This window comes from Triturus cristatus, chromosome 2_1 (genome assembly GCF_964204655.1).
Source record: "Triturus cristatus chromosome 2_1, aTriCri1.1, whole genome shotgun sequence".
NCBI lineage: Eukaryota > Metazoa > Chordata > Amphibia > Caudata > Salamandridae > Triturus > Triturus cristatus.
The window spans coordinates 245,526,306-245,542,817 of record NC_140581.1 but is presented as its reverse complement, the minus strand read 5'-3'; the positions used below and the strand labels follow the sequence as shown (position 1 = coordinate 245,542,817).

The 16,512-nt window shown below is 49.1% G+C and overlaps 1 long non-coding RNA gene across 2 annotated transcripts in view; it reads left to right on the top strand.

Moving 5' to 3' along the window:
• LOC146864041 (uncharacterized) overlaps positions 1-16,512 on the top strand; it is a 164,708-nt gene that overhangs the window by 130,521 nt on the left and 17,675 nt on the right. For both annotated transcript variants that reach the window (XR_014970036.1, XR_014970034.1), the window contains exon 3: positions 10,837-10,981. This is a non-coding gene — a long non-coding RNA (uncharacterized LOC146864041). The remainder of the gene's footprint in view (positions 1-10,836; positions 10,982-16,512) is intronic.

Sequence of the window (16,512 nt, the reverse complement as noted above, 5' to 3'; positions counted from 1 at the left end):
ATGACCCCACAACTACAAAAAGATATACATGAACACCATACACACTACTACATACATTCATCAATCATCCTCATACTTATAAAAACCGCATGAGATTCAATCCTGTAGGGGGTCCGAACAAATAGGTTGGAGGAAAAACAGAAAAGAAGCTGTTTCTGATGGCACTCTGTCTCCAAGGACCACTCTTGGATAATACTGGGCTCTCACACCATGCAGCAGCAGCCTCCACACAGGTCACCAGCGGTAAGAAAGAAGTATGTATTTGTGCACGCGAGCCCCTAATGACAGTGTGATGTGGGTTCCGGTAAGGGTTCCATTGGGCAAAGGGGGAGTTGATCCAACCTTCAGCAGGGCAGGCTCCCTACAACTATGAAGATCCTCTTAGGTGGCCCCCCAGCACATGGCAAGCAGTGGAATAAGAAAGAAAGGGGGGCGACGAGGGCAGCACTCTTCGAGGAATCCACCAGGAAGTCAAGGTCTTCCTATGTGCACCGAGTTTCATCCCAACTCCAGCACCTGCAGCCTTGGCGTTTGAGCATACAGCACTCCAAGTGCCTCTTCGCAGTGCCACCCACACCCCTGGCCTTACTGGGTCTCCGTCATTGGGGTGCACCACTCCACCATCCTCTCACGGCTAACTGCGCCCATCAGTGGAGTCAGGCTCCTTTGTCTCAAGCAGGGTGCAGTGATCTCCAGCCCCAGCCAATCGTCACCTAGCAGGTGGTCAGGCCTGACGGCCACTTCTACCCCTGCTCAAGCTCCACTCCCACTGCAGTTAGGCGGCTAAGAGAACATGGGGCAGATAGCAAGCTTCCTGTGGCACCAATCTTCCAGACCGTCCTCTCACTTAGGATGTAAGCCAAGTGCTTTCGCTGCAATCTTGGAAGTGGCTGCACGCCCAGCGGAGCCACACTGGTAAACAGTCTCTGCTGCCTACGCCTTTCAACACTCAGGTGCAAACACTTCTTTTCTCTTAGGGAAGGTATTTTTTCATCTGAGGAAACCCACTGCTCAACACTTATGAAATTTGAGGACGTTCTCATCCCTGTCCCACCCTGGAAACATGCTTACTCTTACACAAGCAGTTTTGCATGTGTTTCCAGGATGGGATACGGAATTTTTGGGTGCTCATTGTACAGCCATCAACATGTACTGCTCCTTTTAGCGAGTACTTTTAGCTGTTTCGAGCGTGCAAACACGTTACCAAATATTTCTTTAGAAAAAATGGCTCTTCCTTGCATTTTTCATTACGCTTTCACCCTGACAAACACATTCTTTGTAGCTATCTCTTTTCATAGCTCAATGGAAATAAGAGCAAGATGTGGTCCATGTTTGATTCCCTTGCATAAATCTCCAGTTACCTTAATAGTGTAATTCAGAATCCGTGAACACAGAGGGCTTTTTAGCCCATTTAAATTCATGTTGGGTCTGCAAATACATTTGTGAATAAGTTCCATTCAAGAGCACTTTGCTGATTCCTTTAGTACTATTTAAAGTATTTTTTACAGCATGCTAAGCTGTGGCATAATGCTATTACATAACAAGCAAAGAGCAGCAGTTTGAATGTTATTTCTTTTCTGTAACCTTATGTTAAATTTGTGAATTGAAAAATGAAGCATGACTCCACCGGTTAGAACAAGTTTCTGCCCCAGCAGACTCTAGGCAGATATCAGCACACATCATCTATTCCTGACATTCTGGCCAGGAGACTTTTCTGAGCAAAGATTTACATGTGTGTCAAACTGGTAGTTTTATGACCGATGACGACCTCGGATGGAATGCGATTCTGGGTCTTTTGAGGTAAATTGTTAGTGTAACATTTTTTATATCTAGATGATTCTTGTTTTATTCAAGATATTCTTCTTGTAGAACCTCATTCACAACCTTTGTGTGCGCCCATCTTCACTTACGTATTCAAATAAAAATGGCAAGCTATTAGGTCTGACTTTGGCTAGGTGGGGAGGGATGGTAGCATTTTCCTTTTTTATTGCAAGCGTATGCCATACAAATTCATTTTCAAGAAGAATGTGATAACATAACAAGAGTACAGGAAAACAAGTGGCCTATAAAACAATCACTGAAAGATCATAATAGAGGGATGATAAATAAACAGTATACAGGAAAGATACATACCTTAGATGAAAAATCCTTCGACAATTATACAATCATCAAATCACAAAAATGTAGGTTATTTAAGACATGGCTTGTTTTCTTCTTGGCTCAACAGGACTCTAGTTAATCACTTCAGATATGTGCACTCCATAACATTCAAGTGTTATTCATGCAAGGTTACAAGAGACTTGTTGGTTCTTTTTTGAATTCTTTAGCGTATTAAGAAGTCTGAAATATATTTCAAAGGATTAGAGATCCCCAATGCCTTCCCTGAAAGTGAATGCATCAGGGTAGAATGTTTGTTGAATGTCGAAATATCAAAGTGGGGAAAATATGATTTACTGCTAGAGGTTCTGTTCGCCCCTTATGTTGATGTTATTCAACATCCGAAATGTTAGACATTTCATAGTACCTAGGATTTGCGCTTTATAAGAGATAAAGATTGTCTTATAAGAGTAACCAAGAGTAATTTATTAAGGCACCTCACCCATTGGGATCTAAGGGCAACTCCCCGAGCAACTGTGACCCAACTCCTGAGGTGTGTGCAACATTCTAAGTTCTACATTCCAACCCCATATTACATGTACTATCTAAAGTACCTGGAACAAGATATCACACTTTCCCCGTCATCAATAGAAACATATTAGACCATATTAAAACATGTTACAAGAAATTTGTCGCCAAGCATATGATGAACAAATATACCAGATTTTTCCAAGTTCAACTTTGGCCTAAGCAATATGGTTATCATGCTACCTGAACTCCTAAGGCAGAAACGTATTACTTAACATACTCTTTTAGATAGCTTGGACGTTTGCATTCACACACACTTTTCCTTTTGTCCACTATCTTTTCACCCAACGAGAATTTATTACCATCTTCTAAATTCTCCTTTAGTTTCAAATACTTGTCTACCTTCTGTTTCCCTTCCTTCAAGTTTATACTTCTCCCATATATCACCACTTGACTTTTGTTCCACACCCTGTTATCTTCTGTTTTAATTGCTTTATTAAAGCATTTAACCACACAAACGGTCTGGTATACTTTGATCAAAGCATGTGCCCTACAGGCTCTCTTACTTTTACCCAGCCTCCTACTTGTACCATATGTTTCTTTTTTTTTTTTTTTTTGAAACCGTTTATTGCAGTTCGTAAAAGTTACAAGTATGGGCCTACAACCATCCGGCCGGCCGCTAGAATGACAAAAAACATATTGCACACATACAGTAAAAGTCTCTAGGCAGTGTAGAGCAGTGAAAACAGGAGTAATCAATGGTGCAGGCCACACAGCTCCAAGCCCACAGTACGGTTCCCTTTTCTTGAAACAAAACAACACCAAAAAACCACACCCGCAAGGCAACCCGCGATCCAAAATAACAGCACGTGCTCCATAAGTGGGGGATCCAAACCAGCAGCAGAACTCTGGAGAGGGGAATGGGAATAGATCAGGGACTGGGGGACCGCGCGCCCGCGGCTGAGGGAGGGGGGCCGTCTAGGGAGACGGAGCAGGCGAGGCAGCCGGTAGCAGTGGTGGCTCACAAATACCCCCGCGGTAGGCGTTCCAGGGGCCCCAGATTTTCACCCACGCCCCAGGCTTACCTCTCGCCACATACACCACCTTTTCACGAAACATACACCAATCCATATGCTCTTTCCAGTCCGACACCGCCGGGGGCCTCTGGGATCCCCACAATTGAGCAATGTCGCGCTTGGCTATCATGTATCCCAGAGTCACCCACCGCGTCTGCGGGACCGAATAGTCATTCGGTTCCCATACATTCAGCAAGCATCTCCTCGCTTCAGGCAGCAGCGCAACACGCGTCACCACACGCAGGACCTCATGCACACCACGCCAGAATCGCTCCACCTTCGGGCACTCCCACAGTATATGCATGAAAGTCGCCAACGCACCACAGCCACGCTTACACATTCCGTCACCAGCAAAGCCCATACGCAGAAGCCTTGGCCCCGTCACGTAAACCCGGTGGAGGATCTTGAGCTGGACGAAACGAAGACGAGCCGGGATGGCCACCTCTTTCGGAGAGGCCACCGCGGAAATCCAATCCTCGTCGTCCAGCTCCAGCCCGTCGGCAACCCAAGCCTCGCGGAGACTAGTCAGCAGGCACGATCTATCGTTGATCAGTTTTTTGTATATGAGGGAGATCGTGCTGTCCGGGACATGGCCATCCAGGACTCTGTCCTCCAGGGGGGAAGACTCCGGAATGGATGCGACATCCGGGAAGACGGAGCCCAGCGCATGGCGAACCTGTAGGTACCGAAAGTACTCACTGCCCTGCAGCTGGAACTCCGCCTGCAGCGTCTCAAAAGTTTTGAATCCCCCCCTCGTCCAGAGATCCCCCACCGTGCTGATTCCGATCGTGTCCCACTTCTCGAAGCCCTTCGACGTCCACAGGGAGCCCAACCTCTCAGACGCATACAGCGGTGACGCCCGGGTCAAACGGTCCTTCCACCCCATAGCTGCATTAGCCGCGTGCCAGACACGCACCATGACACGCGTCGGTCCCGTCAAACGGGAGTCGGGCGCGCCAGCGTAGAGCGCTCGATTGTAATCGCCACCGGGCAGGAGCATCTTATCCATCTCGAATGCCGGGTTCAAGGCGGGCCCGTAAAGGCCATGATTAATTGCAGCTAGTTGGGAGGCCCAGTAATACCGTTTAATGTCAGGGAGGGCGACCCCCCCATCGTACCACGGGAGCGTCAATTTAGCCAGAGCAATGCGCGGCCTCCCGTCCCAGAACAGGCGCCGCTGGAGGTCCTCCACCTCACGGAAATAGCGTGCCGGGACCAAGTCCATAGTATTCTGGAGGGCGTAGAGGAAGCGTGGCAGGGACATCATTTTAAACAAGGCCGCTCGGCCGAGCGGCGAGAGCGGCAGACGCCGCCAGCGCACCACGTCCTCCCTCAAACGCCGGAGGGGGGGTAACAAATTCCGCTCGTAGCGGGCCTCCGGGTCGAGAGTGATATAGATACCCAGGTACCGAAAACCTTGGGAGGCAATCTGGATCGGACAGTCCCGTGGTAGGGCCGGAGCCTCCCCGGAAAGCACATACACACAGGATTTCGCCCAGTTGATGACCAGGCCTGAGTTGCGACCGAATGAACGCAAAACATCAACCAGGACGATCAGTGATTTACGCGGGGAGGCGAGATAAAGAAGGATATCGTCAGCATAGAGGGACACACGGTCCTCATGCTCGGGGGTCCAGCGGAGACCACGGATAGAAGGGTGCCACCGCAGCCACTCCGCCAGGGGCTCCAGGGCCAGGGCAAACAGGAGAGGCGACAGGGGGCAGCCCTGTCGCGTACCCCTCCCCAGCGCGAATGGGGCCGAGACTCGCCCATTCACTACCACCTGCGCCAATGGGCCCGAATATAGCAATTTGACCCAGCTAATGAAACCCGGGCCAAACCCGAATTTTGCCAGCATCGCCCAGATGTATGGCCATTCAAGCGTATCAAACGCCATGGTGGCGTCCAAGGACGCCAAGATGGCCGGCTCCCGCACAAATGGGACACGCGCGAGCACCCCGTGCAAGCGCCGCAGATTGAGCGCCGTGTTGCGGTGCGGTATGAAGCCAGATTGGTCTTGGTGGACCAAATCGCCCACCACGCCAACCAACCTGTTGGCCAACACCTTGGCGAGGATTTTGGGCTCCGCGTTCAAAAGCGAAATCGGCCGATAGGATGTGACCCGTTCACGGGGCCTCCCCTCCTTGTGGATCACCACAATTGTGGCTAGACGCTGGTCCGGCGGGAGGGAACCCCGCGAGTGGGCCGCCAGGAACATCGCGCGCAGGTGGGGCGCCAACACATCCGGGCGTAGCTTGTAGAGCTCGATGGGAATACCATTGGGGCCCATGGCCTTGCCGGATGCAACCGAGCGAATAGCCAAGGCAATTTCGTCCGAGGTGGGAGGGGCGTCCAGCGAATCCCTGTCCTCCACCGTTAGGGAGGGCAGTGCGATGTCCCGAAGCAGGGCATGGGAGTCTGCCTCCGAGCAGGGGGAAACCGGGGAGTAGACTTCGCGGAAATAATCCGCGAAACAGGAGACAATGGCTTCCGGCTCCGTGACACACGCACCATCAACACTCTCAATCAAAGGCACCACACGGCTCGCTCTCTCCCTCTTATCCAACCACGCAATCAATTTGCCAGCCTTATCACCCACATCATACAATCGCCCCTGCTGCTCTCTACTGAGGCCCCTGGCCGCCTCCGTGACGAGGGCCCGATAGGCCGCCTGCTTTAGGTGTAGAACATGCAACTTGTCGTCTGTTACCCCGCTTCCCAGGTCACCCTCCAGGTCTGCAATCTCGGCCTCCACCCGGGTCACCTCCTCCCGCTCGCGCCGCCGGGCATGGGAGATAAAGGAGAGGGCCTCCCCTCTAAGGACTACCTTGAAAGCCTCCCACAGGGAGATGGCCGAAGAGACCGACCCCACATTCTCATCGAAATATCGCTGTAGGGATTTGATCAAATCAGCACGAATGGTGGGGTCACGCAAATACCATGCATTGATGGGGGCCACCCTGCCATCCCCCCTCGGGAAGACATCGAGATGCAACAACAATGGGGAGTGGTCTGAGATACCCCGCGCTAGGTGGCGCACCTCCCCCACCCTCCCTGCGTGGGCCGCCGGGACAAGGATGTAATCAAGCCGCGAGAGGCTACCATGGGCACCCGAGTGGAAGGTGTACTGTCGCAATGCAGGATGCTTTAATCGCCAGCAATCCACCAGGCCCAGCGTGTCCAGAAGGCCGGGCAGCCACGCCTGTGCCCGGGGGAGGTCCCTAGGGGGATGGCGATCCATAGACCCAGAGGCTACCGCATTAAAATCCCCTCCAACCACCAGCAGGCCACTCGGAAGGTCCAGAAGGAGGCGCCCCAGGTCCGCAAATGTGGTGGCTTGTAACCCAGGCGGGACGTACACTGATATAAAGATAAACACTCTACCCTCCATTCTTCCCACCAGAACAGTGAAACGTCCCCTCTCATCATGGCGCACCTCATCAATCTCCAACGGGAGCGAGTTCTTGATCATAATACCCACCCCCCGCGAGCCCGAGGTGAAGCCAGAATGGGCCGCCAAACGATATCCCCGCCGGTTCATTGCATGAAAGGAGTTACCTATAAGGTGCGTCTCCTGCAGGAAGACAACATCTGGCGAAATACGTTTTAAGTACTGCAGGACCACACCACGCTTAATCCTATCCCCCAGGCCGTTAACATTCCATGACAACACAGCCAAATCCCTACCCCCCATCATACGTCGAAACAATCGGTCGTCCCCCATCGAGCATCCTAAAAACAACAACATAGTAGCGGGTTTGCCCTGCGGTGCTAACAAACAACACACCCCCCCCACCCCCCGGTCCCAACAAAACTCCCCCCTCCCTGCACCCCTGCATGAGCCCAGACAGCCCCCCCAAAGTGCAGTGTGCCTGTCGCCCCGTAGCTAAAATACTAACTAGTCCCCCAGAGGAGGAGGGAAGCCCCCAACAGACCCCGCACGACCTCCATAGGAGGGGAAAATACGCAATCAATAAATGGTGAAGGAACAACGTCCAGAGCACGGCCTATGCAGTCACCCCTCAATTCTGCTCCGGCGGGCCCTCCTCGCCAGCCGCGTCCCCCCCGCCCCCCGGCCCCGATCTCCAGGCAGAGTATCCAGCCAGTCCCCAGCCGCCTCGGGCCGGTCGAAGAAGTGCGTGCGACCATCCACCTCCACCCTCAGCTTAGCTGGAAAGAGCATTGAGTACTTGAGGTTCAGGTCCCTTAGGCGACGTTTAACACCAAGAAAGCTCTGCCGCTGCTTCTGGACCGCCGGGGTAAAGTCTGGGTAGAAATGTACCTCCATGTTGTCAAGCTTGACCGGTCCCTGTTGTCTGGAGGTCTGGAGGATAGCATCTCTGTCCCGAAAATTAAAAATCCGGGCGATGAGAGGCCGCGGCGGGGCACCAGTCTTAGGTCTGCCCCCGGGGACCCGGTGAGCACGCTCCACCGCAAATAGCTTACTCAGCCCCCGGGGCTGGAGATGGGTTAGGATCAACTCTTCCACGAAGAGATCCGCCGCCTCCGCCTCTCGTCCCTCCGGCACCCCCACAATACGGACATTATTCCTCCGGGCCCGACCCTCGGAGTCCTCCAGTCGCCGGTCCATCAGGGCGCTCGCCTGGCCAAGCCGGCGCACCTCCTTCTGGAGGGCCACCACGTCTGTCGTGAGGCTCGTTGTGGTGTGGGCCAGGGAGTCGACTCGGTCGTTTGTTTTGGACAAGTCTGCCCTCACAAGGCTCACATCCACCAGGACCGAGTCTATTTTTTGCGCCAAGGTGTCGAAACGCTGGTCCACCGAGGCCTTCATCTCTGCGATGGCGCCCATGACGTCCCGGAGGGTCAGATCCACCGGATGAGCGGATGCCTCCGTCGGGCCCACCGGGGATGTACGCGATGTCTCCGGAGAACCCTTCTGGAGCGTGTAGCGGTCCATACTGTTGGCCTGGTGCGCCGTGCCACGGCGGGTCGTCTTCACCTTCGCCCGGTCGCCATCTTGTTTAGTGGACATGCTGGCTCCTCCACCGTCGTGCCAAGCACCCCAGACGGGCCGCTATACCAAGTCACGGGTGCCAGGGGGGGGGCAGGGGCGACCACCGAACCGCGGGTCAACCCACCGCCGGCGGGTCAGCCGGGCTCCTGGACAAGGCCACACCACCACACCCCGCTCCGCAGTCCGACCCCGCTTGAGAGCTAGGAGGGCGCAAAAGCGAAAGCGAAAGCGCGGGGTACGCCCGTCGCCCAGCCCCGTTCGCCGCTGTTATTCACTTTGTCCCCGGATCGCCCCACTACTCCAATCCGGGGGGCCGGCGAGGAGAAGGCCACAACCTTCGATCGATGCTCCCACCGGCGTCCGGGGTCCGATTCGAGCCCAAAAAACGGGTGGCGCCTCAGCTCCGGTTCCCCAACACAGTCCCCTTAACAAGGACAGGATATCGCCAGGATTAATTCAGGAGGTCGCGGAGGTCCTCGGGAGCCTCGCACCTACGCGGCCATCTTGGTTGTGCGCTAGGCTCCTCCCTACCATATGTTTCTTAACAGCATTCTTATCATCAAAGTACCTTTTTTCTTGTAACCTCAATTCCTTTTATATCCACTCACCTACTTATTCTTTACACCTTTGTTCCACTTCATCCACCCTGGATACAAAGCAGTGTTAGGAGCTCCAACAATTAAACTAACTGAACAAACTGGGCCCATTATCAGAGAAAAAGGAACAGGATAACTCTCTTTTGAATGTCTCCCTTAGAAATCCAATCACTACACTGGAAGTTACTTCTTGCACACCCATGACCTCCACCAACCTTGAGTACAGTTCCATGAACATAATAAGATAGGTTGTACCCTGTTCTCCCTTTAACAGACCTACTATTTCAATGGCCACTACCTGTCATGGACTAGTTGGTAGTTTGACACACCAATGGCATCTGACTCGAAACAAGCACCTTGCTGCTATACTTGTAGTCCACGCAGTCTCTCTCAACACATAGATCCAACCCTAGTCCCCAAAAACTTTCCCTTAACCTCTCTTTAGTCTTTACAATGCCCAAATGACCTTGGTGTGCTTCTGAAATTATATTTTTCCTTAAGTTCAATGGAGGAATCAATGTTGTTCCCCTCAAGAACAAGTTTTGATCCACTGCCAATTCATCCTCATTGGAGGACCACGGGTTAGCTAACCCTCCACACTTTCCCAACTGAATCGCCTGCATAATCTCCATTATTTCACTATCTTTCCCTAGCTTTTCTCTCCACTTCTCCTTAGACAACACACCTAGTGTTATTTCACATACAATTATGTTGTCCTTCAAATCTTCCTCAATTTGTTCATTGTGTCCCTGTGTGGTCACCAGTCTTGACAAGCAATCAGCTGATACATTTTTAACACCAGGTGAGTATTCTACATTAAATTCGAAATCTTGCAAAGCAATCTCCCAATGCCATATACGAGATGATATAAAATCTAAACCTTTTTTTCTGAAAGATTTCTTTTAATGGCTTATGATCTATGCAAAGTCTGAACTTTGTGCCCCAAACGAAGTTTTGAAAATTGTAATGCCCAGAAATTCGCCAAGGCTTCCCTCTCTATTCCAGAATAGTTTGAATCTGCTCGACGTAAACATATTGAGGCACCTTCCATTGTTTATAAATTGCACCCACACCCATGGAACTCGCATCTGTAACTATAAACTTTTCCTCTCCTGGAGTGTAAGCTTATAAATTGGATGCGGTCTTCCATTCATCTTTGAAACTGATAAATTCATGCTGGCATTCCGGTGTCCAAACAAATTCCAGATTCTTCACCATCAGCCCTCTAAGATGAAAAGACTTCTCCGACACATTCTTTATAAACGTCCCATAGTAGTCTACTATTCCAAGAAAAGATACAACCTCTTCTTTTGAAATGGTACTGGTCAAACCAACTATCATGTCCACAAGCTGTGTTTTAGGTGCTACACCATCTCCTGAGATCAAATGTCCTAAATAATTTACTTCTTTCACAAAAAATATACACTTTTTCTTGTTTTAAAGCTATGCCAGCCGCAAGAAGCCTCTGTAATACCCGGCTCACCCTAGTGTTGTGTTCAGAAATAATACTCCCATACACTAACAGGTCATCCTGGTAACATTTCACACCTTTTATTCTTTTTAGAACTGTTGCCATCACCCTCTGAAAAACAGAAGCTGCGAACATCAATCCAAAACGCATGCACCTAAACGTAAATGCACCCATAGGTGTGACGAACGATGTAAGTTCCTTCGATGCCTCTACCAATTCCACCTGATGATACTCTGAGGTAAGATCCACTCTAATAAAGTTCTTGTCCCAGGTAACATAAACACGATCTAATCAATGTTTGTCAATGGAAATTTGTCAACTATGAACTCTTTGTTCAGTGCTCTCCGGTCTACACAAAGTCTGATGTCCCTGTAATTCTTCTTTGCTACTACAGTCTGTGCCAACCATTCTGTTGCTTCAACCAGTGTAATTATTTCCACATCAATCAACATTTTAAGGTCCGGCTCAACCTTTTTTTTAAAAGGCATCTCACCGTAGCTACAGTTGGCACAGCTCCTTTTTGTTAACCCTTATTTGAGGTTTATACCCCTTCAAACATCCTAGATCTTCTCTAAACAGTTGCACCAACTCAGACACAAAATCTTCCAATTTTTCCTCTATCTCCTGTATTTGTATTTGAGGCTCTGCATTGGGATTGAGTTTCACACCAAGAAGTCGCTGATGAGACCACCCAATTACATTTTCACCATGCTTTGATACATAGATTGTTCCTAAAATATATCTATCCTTCAGTTCAATGCATGCGTTAAAATAGACACGCATACTAATAGATTGCCTACCATATCCACCTGGTCTTATATTCACAGTCTGTAATTTGTTTTTGCCTTCAAACCATATGTGTGTGTACAGTTTGAAATAATCGTTCAGTGTGAACCTGAATCAAACTTCATATTCATCTTTACTACATCGATTTTCACCATTCCACACGGATGCTCCCTCCCAGCATTATCTTTAATCTGAAATACTACTTCATGTGTGGTGGTTTTTACTTTTTCCCTAGGTATTTCTTGAACTTGGACCTACAACATTTACTGAAATGTCCTCTTTTCTCAAAGCTATGACACACCACGTTTGCTGCTGAACAATTCCTAGCATATGCTTATTGACCACTCCTGCCACAATGATAACATTCCCCTGAGAATTTCATTCTATGTGTACTATTTTACCCCTAGATTTTCCTTCACCTCACACTCTATTTCATCAACCTTCTCCAATTGTACTGATTCTGTAATCTTGCCCTTTTCAACTTTTAGTTCTGCAACACATATCATAATGTGCTTAGCCCTTTTAGCCACCAGTATGACTTCTTCTAGCGGTGGTTCATCTTTGAGCCAAAGTTCTTTTCAGATTTTGTCTCTTCTGCACCTCAATACCAGTTAGGCCCTTATACTCTCTTCTGTGTACCCTCCAAATTTGCATGTTGAAGCCAACTTCCTGAGCACAGTTACAAATTCGTCTATGGACTCATCTTTTCCCTGTTCCCTCAGCGAAAAATGGTACCTTTAGAATCGTGCTGATGCGCAGCAAGAAATGTTCACCAAGTTTCAAAATGCAAATCTTCTATTCAGTGAGATTTGTTTGCTCCTCATTATTCACCTCTGGTAAGTTATCCAGTACTTCCGGACCTAACCCAACCAAGACAATGAAGCAATAAAGCACACTTTCGTTCTGCACTTAAGGTGGTATCACTTACTTTTGCATAGTGCCCAAACATCTTTTTCCACTTGCTCCATCTTAAAGTTGGTTCTCCAGGGCTACTTAAAAAAATGGTGGTGGTACTAGATTCTGCATTATGCAAAGTTTAAACCATCCCTACCTTAACACACAGCCTGTGCTTGCTTAAATTTATATTACCAGCACTCTAATACATGTAGATTTTTTCCTAACTCCTGAACTTAGGGCTTAGTACTGTTCTACACAGCAGTTTACACATTTTTCTTTACTATTTTTTAGCCCTTGTAAATTATTTCCTGACCTTTAAATGGCGTGCCTGTCACTGCAACAAGAAAAGCTCAAATATATCAGATAATATATTTTAGTAGAAATGCCCATCACCGCAACAGACAAAGAATAGTGCGCCACACACCCATTTTCTAATTTCCTAAATGTTAAACTAAAAATAATGATATGCTTGTCACCACAACAGGTTAGGCGCAAATGGTCATTTTTGTGTGGTTGTGTATGTGTGTGTGTGTGTGTGTGTGTGTGTGTGTCACTGTGTCACCACTACAGCTTAAACACACTTTTGCTTTTCCAATATAATGTTATCTATGCAAAACCTATGTTTCTGTCAATACTTCCGAAGGTGTGCTTGTCACCGTAACAGTCTAATGCACTGCAAGTACCAAAGTGAGGCGTTCCAGTCAACATGATGTTTTTGCTGATGCTTCCGAAGGTGGGCTTGTCACTGCAACAGGCTAAGGCATTCTAGCACCAAAATGAGGCATACCAGTCACCATGCTATTGACGTGCCGTACTGTTTGACATGCCCACTTTCCCATAAAAATGCTGTCACATCCACCAATTTGCCCACCTGAAAACCCTACCTAAAATGGTGGTAGGCACTCTAGACTGCGCGCAATGCAATATCACATGTTAACTCGTTGGCAGTGGAAGTAAAACCAACCACTCATATTGGCTGCACGTATGCCAACTTGCAAACTTTCAAACAGAAATCTCCCTTGTTTTGCCATTGTATGCTACCACATTACCACGGTTCCCTTGTAGTCATCATGCATCAATCAATGAACAGCTAGCTATGCAGCCAATGGACATGGAGCCACGCAGCCAGATTCTAATGCTTTTAGCAGCAATTGAGCGTGTTTTTCCAGCATTCTGATCATGTCATCAGTTCATCAGTCGTAGTCAGACCTCATTGACCTCCTCACTCCAACGTACCTTAGTCTACACAGACTCCTCACCACAGCTTCAGGAGCACGCCAGTCTGCCTACAATGTCCTGCTCCGGTCCTTATGTCTCCGATGCCTGTTCCTTTCTACGACACCAGAACTCCACTGCATCACAGATCCACCACAAAACTCTCTCCAACAGATCTTCTAGACACTGAGGTGACTTCCCTCTGTCTCACTCAGATTCCATCACAGCATGACGTCCCTCACTCGTTGCCAGTGTAAAGAAGTGCAATAACCATGCAAAGCTTCTTTATAAGTTAAGAGTAACCATGAGGTATATATTAAGACACCTTACCCATCAGGATCTAGGGGCAACTCCCCAGCTCCTGAGGTGCGTGCAACATTCTAAGTTTTATGTTCCAACCCCATATTCCACGTACCATGTAAAGAGCCCGGAACAAGATATCACGTAGGGCCCGATTCCGATCCGGGATTAAAACGTACCGACCGACACGGACCGGGACTGGAGTCCGACCCACACGTACACGCTCCGTACGACCGTACGTGTACGATATCATGCATGTGATTTCCAAATGAGTCTCACGGAGTGCAATCTGCATGCCCGAGCCGCACGGTAAACAGTGACCTGCCCATAAAGGGAAAGCAAAACTTATCAACCGACACAGACCTGGACTGGACCCGAACGACACATCCATGCTCCGTACGAGTACAATGCAATGTGTGCAAAAGGAAAACGACTCACCCGAAGCACAATCCGGAAGAACGAGATGTACGGGAAACAGTGACTACCATTAAAAACAGCCTGTCGCGACCAACTCGTACGCAAACGCAGCAACAGAGCACATTGTGAGTGAGACAGACTCTGAGTACCTTTCAACTGCCCCGTCACCGTCATTCCCAGTCAACTGACCGTCTCCATCATGCACACCAAAACCTACGGTTAAATCCAGAGAAAAAGAATCAAACAAGCAATGTCCAAATCAATAAAGAAATAAGAAAAAAAAATCATGAACAAAGACACACCCACAACTCCACCTACATTAAGGCCCAAATCCACTACCATGATCCTTTGCCATTCTCAAACACATCACAGCAGAGAAGACAACTACACTGCACTCTGAGCCACACCCACAACTCACTTACCACACAACATCCACACCATTATCACTTCTTAAACACACAAGCAAGAGAAACTTTCACCCACTCACCTTCACTAACACCCTCACACACACACACCAATCTCCACAACCACCCAGCACCATGCCCCCAAAGAAGAATCCAAAGTTCACAGATAGTGAGTTGGTAGTCTTGGTTGATTAAATACTCTGAGTAGAGCCACATTTATTCGGAACCTTGGTCCAACAGACCCCCATGTCACAGAAAACAAAGATGTGGGAGAGGATTGTTGACAAGGTGAACACACTAGCACCTTGCCTGCGCACAAAGGATGACATCCAGAACAGGTACTACGATGTGCGAAGGAGGGTCAAGATGCTCATATCCAGAGAGCATGCCTTGAGCCAGCGTACTGGTGGTGGCCCTCCTGCAAAACCAACATACTTCACGTCCTGGGAGGAGAAAGTGGGGGCCATACTCCCACCAGAGGGCATCCATGGATAGACCGGAATACCAGAGCCTGGTGAGTACACAACCAATCTAGTCAATATTGTGTGGCAACACACACACATTACTGCCAAGGGGACATTGAAAACAAGTAGCGTTAGCAAAGCCAAAAAGTTATTCTGTGATGTGTATGCCAGTTACAGAAACGCAATAGCTGCTATCTCCGAGTAATCTAGAACTAGGTCATAACATGTAAAAACCTAACAACAAATACAGCAATGCATTGGTACTAAACACCAACAAACACTGTCAGCCATCTTGCCAAACCTGCCACACCACCTCACCGTGAAGCTGAGTCACAGGAAGGAAGGTCGGGTATGCTGGGAGGGTGGGTGTAGCCAAAAGCTGATGGGGGTTGAAGTCAGAGACACCAGTCCCCCTCCCACGTGGTCCATCAAGCCCACCTGAACCATGTTCACCTCACAGGGAGTGGAAAAGTACTGACAATATGGCTGACACTGGGCCCTGCTATGGGGAGCACAAGTGCCTGGTGGGGGTTGTGCACCAACATACACCAGGAACCACTGCCTGCCAACCAGAACTTTAACATGGACTCTCTGCAATGGAAGCATCCTACAGGGGATTAGCACGCCTCTGTGGGTGAAGGTGGGCCTGCAAGTACACCAAATACCAGCCATCCCGCTAATACACACACCTTCACAGCAGGAACAAGTACACCCCTTGGGACCACTCACACAAACAGTAAATGCCCTGGCAAGATGCCTGACACATGGGCCAGATGTATGAATTGGCTGCAAGTCCCACCTATGCACTTGCCCCCTCAAAACCCTTCACACTGACCGCCATCGCAACTGTATGTATTCTCTCACTGTCTGGGCCTGCAGTGTGGCAGGGGTGCCCTCTGGCCTGGCTGTGAAGGTTTGTGCCTTTTATGACAATTGGGGAGGTACACACAGAGCACATACCAAAGCCCCCACCCAAAACCACATACACACCATTCAAAGGTGACACATGACAGTGCATGGAAAGGTCATAGTAACATAGCTGACACCGTAGCATGGTGTCATTTACACAAGGCACTGTGGTGGTCTGCATTCCACTCCTACATCGTGCAGTGTTGATTGCATCCCTCACACAACACTCCACTCACTGTCATTGTCACTTTCAACACAAGGAGTAACCTGGCCTGGCCTGGGTAGGCATACAACTCATAGCAGCATAAGTCAAACACACAAACCCCTGGCACGCACTCTTATGAGCATGGGGAAGTCTGTGATCTGCCATGGTCAAT